General features: G+C 46.2%; 1 pseudogene; it reads right to left on the bottom strand.

Annotated features, from left to right (window-relative positions):
• Positions 1 to 893: 893 nt before the first annotated feature.
• On the bottom strand, positions 894 to 1436 carry LOC111541760 (annotated as a pseudogene).
• Between the last annotated feature and the right edge of the window lie 9974 nt (positions 1437 to 11410).

The raw sequence follows: 11410 nt of genomic DNA, 5'->3' as shown, positions 1-11410 counted from the left end.
GATGTCCAGTAAAATAGGAAATTCAATAAAGAAAACACTTTTGCCTTCATAGCACTACAATTAAAAAGTACAAGCCATTTAATACTTAGATCTTTAAGGGGCTAATCAGAAATTCTAAAATCAGATCTACCGTATTAGATCTACCACTTGAGTATTCATCTACAAAAATATTTTTTCAACAATGATGTTTAAAAAAATAAAAGTTTCTCTAGAAACGGTGGGACCACATCAGGACTAGCAGAAGACAGTGATAAAAGTACTGCAAACTCACTCCTAGGAATTGATTTTCCCATGTAGATTTTGGTTAAGGACATGTTTTTCAGTTGCTTCCTTCAGCCAAGACTGGCTCTAGTTTTCTCCTAATAGTGGGCAGAAAATAGGAGCTTTAGAAATCTCAAGTCAGGGGCAGTTGGTTGGAGTGACATCCTAGATAAATACTCCCCAAAAGTAAAATACCTGCACAGGTGGATCCCTAGGGTTGATGGACTACAAATCTTACCCAAGTGAAAGAGCTGTGAGCACACGAAAGTTTGGTGCAAAGCCTGCCTGTGGTATTTGGGTCAGGGAGGGTTTGTGATGGTGTTATTTTCCACGTTGTTGACGCAGGAACATGTATGGTGAGAAAAGAGGTCTTCCAGATGGAATGCTAGACACAATCTCTTGTCCCAGAGTAGTCTGACCCTCAGAAGTTCCTGAGAGGGGTGTCTAATTTGGCAATGGCAGTAGGGTTACTGAATACAAGAACGTGTTTCAGGAAAAGCAGAGGTCCCTGGAGGGTAAGGTAATTATCTTTTTGATTCATCAATGCTTAACATTAAAGAAGAGCAGCAGAGTCAGCCTTTCCAAGACATATTCTGTCATTAGGAACAGACGCCTCTCCCCGCCTACTGGGCCTATGATGTCCAGAAGGCTCCCACTGCCTGGAGACGCGAGCTAGTGCCTGGATAGCTGGTGTGGAAGGTGTTTTTGCACAATGAAGTCACCACTAAGTCACCACTTAAATCCAGTCCCCGGCCTTCTTTTTCTGCTCTGTAGTCCAGAAACATCTCTTTAAATGCCAGAAGGTTTGTAAATGTGACTAGCATGTCGAATATGTCATCAGCCACTTCATCTTTATGGTGCTCTAATGTTGCTGTGAAAGTCACAATGTTGAATTCTGGAATCTGCTCCAGCACCTGTTCTTCAATATATTTTTCTACCCAAGAAAGGTATTCATTAAAGATTGGTGTGTAGGTGAGTTTATTCTCTTCCGTGTCTTCAAATTCCTGGTAGTATTTGTCCACGAAATTTCTCTGCCATACCTGGAACTCGGGGTCCATGATGACGGCCTCAATAGAGCCAACCACAGCATCAAATTTGGCTTCAGAGGCGGAAGAGATGGGCAGTGCAAAGCCCTCTTCCTCTGGGGCTTCCGTCACTTCCGCTGCTGCGTCCATCCCTGATCTAGGAGCTGGCGAGCGGCCTTCTATCAGCCTGAGACCCACAGAGTCCGCTTCCGTGCGTCCCTCTCCTCCCCCGCACGGCACCTCCCAGGTTACTGAGCTGTAGGTGCCATGCTCTGCCACCTGTTACCCTCATGGCCAAGTCGTCCTTAATAACTGCATAATATTCCATTGTGTAGATGTAGCGTCTTTTGATATATATATATTCATTTCTACTTTTTCCACTGCAATAAACGTTGCTGCAATGAACACACACTTCTCTGGACTCTGGTCCTATTCGTTCTTTAAGGTAAGTTTTTAGAGGTTATTGGAATTGTAAGGCCACTGAAAATTTTTGATTTATATGGTCAGGCTGCTCTCAAGAAAGATTGTACCAATTCATGCTTTTGTAAGTAATGTATAAGACTTCCTATTTCTCCACAGTCTTCTGAACACTGTGTGGTATTATTTTTTAGTTTTTTTTTTTGATAGTTTTCTGTTTTATTTTCATTTCTTTGACTGCTAATGAGGTTGAGCATTACAAATATGTTTATTTGCTATTTAGCTTTCATTTTCTGTGAGTTGTCTCTTCACTTAGTCCATTTTCTCTGTGAGTGATCATTTTGTTTTTCTAAATAATCTGTACATCCTCTTTGTAGATTAACAAAACTAGCCGTTTGTTTGTAAAAGCTGTTATAAACAGTGTCATATAAATGCAGATAAATATTACATCTAACTCTTGCCATGGTGTCATGACTGGATGAAAGAAAGACACACCGTATTGGCTACCTACTGTGTGAACAGCCTAGTGGTATGTCTGAGATCAAAGGATCTATCAACATTTTGAGCAGAAAAAGATAATGATTTCTTTTACTCCCAAATTTAGCAGAGGCGGTCCAGGGCACATTGCATTGTTTAGACTATGCCTGGATGGTCTGTTTAGATCTGGATCCCCCTAAAGAGACAAAGGCAAAGCAGAACCTGCTGGGGAAGGATGACGTGGATGGAGAAGATTTTATACTAATATCATATGCTGAGTGTTGACAGGACTGCAAAAACGTCCCTGAAGGGGGCCCGCTGACTGTCCTTTACAACCTGAGCTTTCACCCTCCACTCTGTCTTGCTTTTCTTTGTCAGGGGCTCTGGTGTTGGCTAGTCCATCTTCTTCAGGGGAGCCTGATCCATGTACCACCATAGCTCCTGGCAAGTCACCCAGAAGCCAGTCCTACATATATCCTAGTCCCATTCTGTGGTTCCGCATTGGGAAGAAGCTGCTCCTCCTCTCTTCTTGCTTGTCTGAGGCAAGGACTCCAACAACACCTCAGTCATTCAAGTATCCAGCAACCATTCACAATTGTGCCAGAATCAGTGCCCTGTTGGGGATGCTGAGAATAGCTGGGGTGGGGTGACAAAGAGAGAACCTAGTTTAGCAGGAGGGAGACCAGAGGGGCTTACAGGATTGCAGGGAATTGGGATCACGTTGTGGGAAGAGGCCATCTCCAAAATTATGTCTGTGGTGGTAGATGAGACGACAGAGTGAGGCAAGGTTGGGAGAGAAACAGAAGCAGGATCCGCCCCCTAGGGATGTGGGGTCTGTAGTGGATGGGTGGTGGGTTCTCACCCTTTTGAGAACCTGGCACTCCCTTCTGCAGCCCCTGTGGCTCCTGATTGCTCTTAGCAGAGTGCCTTACCCTAGACTATGGTCTCTCCCCAATGGCAGGTCTAGCACTCCATAGGATGGGCTGAGACCTTTGTTGCAGCCAACTCAACTACATAGCAGTTTAACCTTTCCCCAATCCCCAATCCTGCTTCATTCACTTTCTTACATATTGATCCTAAGAGTACTCTCCAATAAACTTCCTGTACACAATCTTCATCTCAGTCTGTTTTTGGGAATTTGACCGGAGACAGGACCAGAGGGAGCTGGTCAGTTGGCTGGTTGACTGGGATTTGGATGGGGAGCTTGCCTTTTTTTCTGGTAAAAACTAGTGCCCTGGGAACATGGAGAAGACCCTGGAATCCTTGAAGACCTTGGAGGTGAAGGTCCGGTCATGGTGGGCAGCCCACCGCATGTATAGAATTCATGAGAACATTCTGCAGGGATTCTGGGGGGTGGGCTTCTCTGGCATGCTGCCATTTGATCAGTGGTAAATGCTTGCCTGGGACATTCAGGAAAGCCAAGCTAGGGCTGGGGTAGGGATTGCTGTGACTTAGGCTGGGCTTCCCAGGCCCCCTGCTGCCTTCTCTGTCTATTCCAGATGTTCTTTCTCCCACTGGCTGAATTTCTGAGGTCCCGACTCTGGTGTCCCAGTTCACTGAAGGCTCTTGCTAGCTCATCCCTGGCTGACAGAGACAAACTCTTAACCGTCCTCCTTACCTCCAGGGGGCTCTGGTTGACCTCTTTCGATTCACCTTTGCTGGCAACAGGGGAGAGCAATTAGCAAAATATATGTATTAGAGCTCCTTTCTCACTCCCACTGTTTAGACTAATTATTTGGTTGTTTCAAGCCAGGCATTCTGCCTTATTAAAGCTGAGATTACTCATAATCAAGGCCAAATAGTCCACGTCTGAATTCCCATAAATTTATTTCATGAATGTTTTGCCCTGAAAAACTGGTAATTAAGATGCAGGGTCTGGCTGGGTGTGGTGGCTCACCTGTAATCCCAGCACTTTAGGAGGCCGAGGCGGGCAGATCACGAGGTCAGGAGATCGAGACCATCCTGGCTAACACGGCGAAACTCCGTCTCTACTAAAAATAAAAAAATTAGCCGGGCGTGGTAGGGGCACCTGTAGTCCCAGCTACTCAGGAGGCTGAGGCAGGAGAATGGCATGAACCCAGGAGGCGGAGCTTGCAGTGAGCCGAGATTGTGCCACTATACTCCAGCCTGGGTGGCAGAGCGAGACTCTGTCTCAAAAAAAAAAAAAAAAAAAAAAAGATGCAGGATCTTAGCTGGCCAAAAATAATGCGTTGCAATAGAAGTACAGAGAAAACCTAGGACTTGAGGCGTTTTTAGCTTATCTTCAGCTTTGTAAAATCATCGTGGTTTAGTTAGAATTGGCATAGTTTTTAATATAGGGCTGAATCAATCAACTCAGTTTCCCTCTGCACACATGGTTGATGGCCTGAGTCTTCTGACTGTAACCCTTGCCTTACCTCCAACGCAGATAGATACACACCCTTGCACTCACACCCACACTCTTGCCTTTTTGAAACAGGAAAGCACTGAACAACTGTGGCAACAGCACCCACATGCAAACTTTGGAGAACAAAGACCCTGCCGATGAGAGGGTGTGTCCTGTGGTTGATGGTCCAGAGATGATTTTCTGTCATTGTACATAAGGATGACACTATTAGTTAAAAGCTAATGTGTACTGAGTGCCTGTTGTGTACCAGGATATGTTCTAAAGTAATTTAATCCTCACAGCAAATTTTTATCTGATAGGTGGAAATCAAGGCATAGTGGGTTAAACAACTGACCTGAGGTAATGTAACTAAGAGGTGGGGAGCCAAGATTTGACTCATGGGGTTTCACTACATACAGCTTGACTTAACTGACCTGAAGATGAGTGAGGCACAAATGAAGGTTTTCTAGCACTAGATTCTTCTCATTCTTAAACTCATGATGTTAAACTGGTGTTCTGAAATCTTCTGGACCTCTCAGGTCTTTTTGTGAATTAGAAATAGATGTCCATTCTGTGCAGACAGCTTCATGGTTGCATGTCTTAGCAAAGGATAGCACTTGTGTAAAGTAACAAATGTTTGTGTTCTTCTGGGTGGACATAGTCCATGGCAGAGCACACAGCTCGGTGACTAGAGTATGGGCTAGATTTTCACTCCCTTTCACATCCTTGACCTGGAACTCTTATATGTGACACAACCCACACAACTGACGTGATGGCCTGGTGGTTTTGTGTTAGTCTGTTACTATTCTGAGCCCTGAGATCTGGAGAAGAGGGGCCTTTCCTCAATCCAATGTTGAATCTCCTCAGTCCTCAGTTTCTGCAGCTGGCCTGCCTCCACACCACTCAGCGTAGGGTCAGCACTGCCTTTCTAGAATAAGATAGTAATGACACCACAGCTTCTCTATACCTGCTCTCCAGTGGCTCACTGTCACTCTAGGAGCTTTAGAATCTCCTGGTTTTAGATTCATTTCATCAAGTAGCACTGTGTTCACATTCTCTACAAACTGGACCTGCCCATGCCTTATCCACTACATCCACAAGGAAGTTGCCAAGTTGTGCCAGAATGAAGCTGGAAACCTATTAATGCAGACTCTTAAGGAATGTAGGAATTCAAAAACCATGTGCAAGTTACTGTTGTGATGATACTGCAAAGAATGGCTTATGTATACATCATATTTCAGTTGCAGTAAAGAGATCTGGTGGCATGAAGACTGAAGGTTGTCTATTAGGTTTGGCTTTTAGGAAGTCAGGGAGAAAGGCATTCTTAGGAATGTGATGTCCATGATGTCAGGGTTATGTACAGAACTAGATTTCATGGGTTTAGGAGTTGATCAAGACAAGGAAGTGGACAAAACGGGGTCATCCTTTTCAGACACTTAGTTGAGAAGGGAAAGAGACACAGAATGATAGCAAGAAGGTATCAGGGGTGACAAGAGGTACTGTAAGGGTGGGAAAGACTTGGATATGAGAGGAGAGGTTGAGAGGAGGGGCAGGAGAGAGAGGAGAGTAACTGATGGAGCAAAGAATTAGAGGAGATGGGTGGGATACATCTTGAAGCCGTGTACAAGAAAAAGGAAAATCAAGTGGGTGTGGAGGCAGGCAGGAATAAAGGCACAGAAGTGATGCTGAGGGGATCACTCCTGATGGCTTCAGTGTTCTTGGTGAAGTAGGAAGCCAGGCTTGGGTGGTCTCCCCTATCTGAGCTCAGTGCCTGCAGCAGGTGGAGGAAGGAAGGTTGTAGTCATGGCCTTGAGAAGGGACTTTGTTAGGCTGATGGTTGAAAGATAGGGGAATAGGGGAATTGATAAGGCTGGTGAGAAGGTTGTCCAGATGGTGCAGTCCAGTCTGTTCTTTCTATGAGGAATGAGACAGCATCAATTTTCTTCACCACTTTCCACTACCTGGTCAATGCCTAGCACATAGTAGATGCCCAGAAAGTATTTGTTGAGTGAATGAATAATGCTTAATGTGAGAAGAGCAGGAAAAGAAGCCAGGAGAGAGCTAACAGCCTCGGAAAAAATGAAGGGGTTAAGGCAATAAGATTATTTATATGAGTGAGGAGCAGATGTGATGAGAGGTAGGTGGGAGAGCCCTGGGAGATAGAAAATTATGACCAGAAAGTAGGGCTTGGGAATTAAGCTTCTAGGAGGGTGCAGTTCTTGGTGATGGTCCAGGCTGCAGGCCTGGAGTGTGTGGTTGAGGTGGAGTGAAGGAGAAGGTGACCGGAATTGAGAAGACCCAGGGATTCCATGTCCAGGACGCTGAGTGGGTCACCCTCTCAGAGGTGGAACTTACCAAGGACGATGGTGGTAGGAGGGAGGAGATGCATGGTATTCCAGAACCCAACAAGGGGAAGAAACTGTAGAGGTAATTTGTTCAACTTCCTACCAAATGATAGCAAGAAGATTGGCTTGGATGGAATGACAGAGTTTTAACATTAAAGTGTTGGAATCAGGTTGGGGGAAAGAAAAAGGGAAAGGGGAGGGCATTTAAGGTCAAGAGAGGAGATCTTTCTGCTAGAAGAGGCAGGCTCATCAACTTTTGGGTAGGAGAGTGACATGTTGAAAATGGTACTTGCATAAGATCATGTTGGTGGGAGTGGATGGGAGCAAAGGGAAACTAGAGACTCTGGATGATCTTTGGGGAGCAATGAGCCACATCCAAACTCATGACTCACTGCAGTTTGCCAGGCTGTCATAAACAGCATAAATTCTTCCCACTCAATGTGTCAGGCTGGTACATACCCCTGTGTTCCTGGATATACCACGCTCTGCTTCATAGCCTTCAGCAGCCAGCAGCCTTTGATGATCTTGTTCAAATGAAGCTGTAATATTTGCCACACAGATAGGTTTCTGCAAGTCTCTTTATCTCCTCAACATGGGATACTCTTTATCCTCTCCATCAACTCACCTCAAGATACCTTCTCTGGGAAGTCTTCCTTGACTAACCGCCCTCCATAGTTCCCATTTCAATCCCCTCCTGTAACTGCAATAGTCACATGACTGTTTCTGGTCCCATCTGTGTCTGCCTCATGCTGTGGGTAAGAGTGTCAGGCTGTTTGCTTTCTGGGTATTAACAGAACACATTTCCTCCTTCCTATAAACTTCTTGTTATATGATCAAGAAGCTATTCAGTAAATGAAAGAGAACTGCGTTTGCTTAAGCTTTAGCTCCCATGTTGTCTTATGTGTCTTTCAATGAGTGCCCTTCCCAAAATCTTTGAGAGCCGACTTGCCATCCCATGATCTACTCCTGTGGTGCTGTCTACAGAGGCAAGCACAACATTAGATTCCTGTAGATGTGATGGTGCCAAAGAATGCATCTGTTCTAAGCCTGGTATAAGCACCTACCAGAGGTGAAAATAACTGTAGCCTCCAGGGCAACCTGAGTGTGCTCTTTGTTTTTATTTTAATAAACTGTAACTAGAAGATTCTCAGTCATCAAGTTGTTTATGTTCATGCACGGGGTCAATTGGCAGTGAACCTACCCCTGACACCCAGTCAAAACTTCTCTTCTTTCCAGAGGTGATGGCACGGCAGCTTGGAGTGCCCAGCTCTCTGGCCTGTCTGCAGGGAAGGCCTTCTAGCACCCCTGCTACTGTGCTGTAACTTTTTTCTTGGCCTGTGCTCACCAGAAACCACTGGATTCAGATCCTCTCTCCTTATAGCCAGGATGACTGTTGCTGTTACCCCGGGTTAAATTCTTAATAAAATTGCCTCTCTTTTGTTTATTTTGAGGATAATCTGCAGTCTCTTCCCAGGCCCCTGAGGGTGTCAGGCTGCCAAGACAAGCATCCAAGCTGGGATGTTAGGGGCTTCTAGGGGCTGAGAAAGTGTGAGGGTGTGAGGTGAGATTCAAGGCCTTCCAACCAGCTGGGTCTCTTTACCCTTCAGTTGGATGATTTGGCTGCATTTCCCATGTGCTTAACATGGGCTTGGTGCACAGGTGGGCATGTTTAGCAGACAGGGCAGCCATTCCTCCAAGTGGCAGCTGATTTAGTTAGTTTGTATCTCAAAACCCCGTCTTGAGTTCATGCATGCAGGCTCCCGTCCTGGGTTTGGGGCAGGAGATGATTGGGGTAGAAAGGTGTCTGGAGGGCCAAGACTTCTTCTCCAGCATGACAGTGGAGGCGGGACACACAGCTACCCACACAGAGGACAATGCCATAAGCAGGAGGAGCTGAATAGTTGTTGATCCCACAAAATCTGGGAGCCTACCATGGGCCAGGCACTGCGCTAGGCAGTGGGGAACCCTGGAGAACCAGGCAGAGAGGATCCTGTCATCATGGCACCTGTTGTCAGGTGGACAAGGGTGCAGCCCTCCCTGCAGTGGAGAGGCAGGAAGGGAATGCAGGCAGCAGAATAGATAGGGGCCTGAAAAGGGGACTAAGGGGACATGTTTGAAAGAGGAAGAGACTGGGCATGGGATGTGAGATAAGCGAGATGAAGCTCCCTGAGCAGCAGGTGGGGGCAGCTCCCCAAAGCCCAGGATTATGGCTCTGATGAAAGTGGTGTCCTGGTATGCCAGAGGGACACCTGAACCTAGTAGGTAGGGCAGCCTTTCAGACTCCTGATTGGGAGATTTTGCAACTGGGCTTGCCAAATGGTACCACACAGAGCAAGGACTTTATGCTATCTTAACGTACATCCATCAACTTAAAGGCAGAATGATCTTCTCTCAATCTGGTAGACAGGGTCCCCAAAACTTCATAAACTATGTGGCATTGAGTTTCTGGGATCTCAGAACATGGATTATTCCTTCCCAAGAGGTGGGAAGCAGGTGACTGCTGTCTCTGGATAAAGGCTCAACAATCAGTGGAGTTTCCCAGCATGGTTTAGTTTATATGGATATGAATGCTATGAGCAGAAGTTAGCATCACCAGCCACATAGCACACAGGTTAAATATTTTCACTAAGGGGACAGATGGAGACCTGTGCTCAGTTATATACGCAGTTGGATTTAGGGACTCAGTGCACTTCCTCCTCCTGCTTTGGAATGCTAACCTGCAGGTGGCAATCGCTGACACTGAGCAGCATGGTGCCAGGGATGGTGCTGGCCCTCAAGGAAGCCCAGGCCAAGTTGGCAGAGCTCGGGGGGTCCCTGCTGCAGGCCAGGGAGGACCTGGCCCATCTTCCATGTGACTACCAGGAGCTGCTGAACATCAAGCTGGGCTGGATGTGGAGACTGCCACCTACCAGAAGATGCTGGAAGGCAAGGAGTGCAGCAGTGTAGGCACTCTGATAAAGGCACAGAACCCAACTTGAGAACCCTGTTTCACAGGATTGTGTGGTCCTTTGGTTAGCTGTGCTGTGTTACAGTTATTTTTGTCCCTACATTTCCTTCCCCCTGGTATACACAGGCTCTAACACAGTGGCAGGGGACAAAGGAAGGGCTCAATAAGTGCTTGATGAACTGGACTATACTGCTCAGCACTCTCTCTTTGGGCTCAGAGATACAACTTTTATAATATTTGCTAGAGTGGAATGCTCAGAGCCTCCTAATAGGCATATAGTGCACCCAAAGGCAAATGTCAGTGAATCCTGGTGTGGTGAAGAACACGAAGATCTGTACCAGGTAGTCCTAGTAGCCTGCTGTCCCTGCACTTTAAACTGGTGTTTCCACTTTCATCAGAACCAGTCATTCTTCCTCACCTTCCCTTCTTTGTTAATGTTATCATTGGACAGTTGGAGTCTGTGCAGTGCTCTGGAAAAGATACTTGGCCAGCTGGGTATGGTGGCTCACACCTGTAATCCTAGTGCTTTGGGAGGCTGGGGCAGGATCACTTGAGACCAGGAACTCCAGAACAACCTGGACAACATAATGACACCCCATCTTTACAAAAAATAATACAAAATTAGCCAGGCATGGTGGTATGTGCCTGTAGTTCCAGCTACTTGAGAGGCTGAGGGAGAAGGATCACTTGAGCTCAGGAGTGTGAGGCTGCAGTGAGGCATGATTGCACCACTGCATTTCAACCTGGGTTGGAAGGCCCCATCTTAAAAAAAGACAGCTACACCTGGATGTGGGTGGTGTCCGTGGGCCCAGAAGGATGATGCAAATAGGATCTGTGTCACTTATGGTATGGGATGGCAAATATGCGGGGCACTCTACCCAGCTTGATTTACTCATCTCACACACTGCTGAAAAGCCATATTATCCCAGTTTTGCCCATGCGGTAATTGAGGCCAAGGTGATGGCAGAGCCATGTATCCAGAGACATATTACATTTCTATTCTCTGCATTCCCCATCCTAGAATCTCAGGGAAGTCCCTTCTCATGTCTAACCTCAATCCCTGATGCTGGAGCTCACATCATTGTACCCTGGCATCCCAGGGACTAATTCCAAAAAGAGCTTGTCTCACCTGGCTAATTTCATCATAACCTTTCCATGATATTTATTTTGTTCCTGAATAGGGTATCTGGGGAGTGCCAGCATCCAGTGTGTATCTGTGAGTATACTGTGCACTTCTTTTCTATCATTTTAGATGATTTCTCATGGGTTTGTATCAGCTTTTCAATCCTAGAATTGTCTTCTACAGCCTTGTCCCTAGACTAACACAAAGGCAAGGGCACAAGGGAGAGACACATAAGTCATATTTAGGTAGGATTTATCCAGTGTATGTCCTGGGCCTCCCTCAGACAGGGAAGGTGCATAGGAGCGTTGTCTCTCCTCTTCTTTTCTTTTTTTTTTTTTTTTTTGAGACGGAGTCTTGCTCTGTCGCCCAGGCTGGAGTGCAGTGGCCAGATCTCAGCTCACTGCAAACTCCGCCTCCCGGGTTTATGCCATTCTCCTGCCTCAGCCTCCT

The sequence above is a fragment of the Piliocolobus tephrosceles genome, chromosome 10 (assembly GCF_002776525.5).
Source record: "Piliocolobus tephrosceles isolate RC106 chromosome 10, ASM277652v3, whole genome shotgun sequence".
Lineage (NCBI taxonomy): Eukaryota > Metazoa > Chordata > Mammalia > Primates > Cercopithecidae > Piliocolobus > Piliocolobus tephrosceles.
The sequence above is the reverse complement of the archived record's forward strand: the minus strand, read 5'-3'. Positions and strand labels throughout refer to the sequence as shown.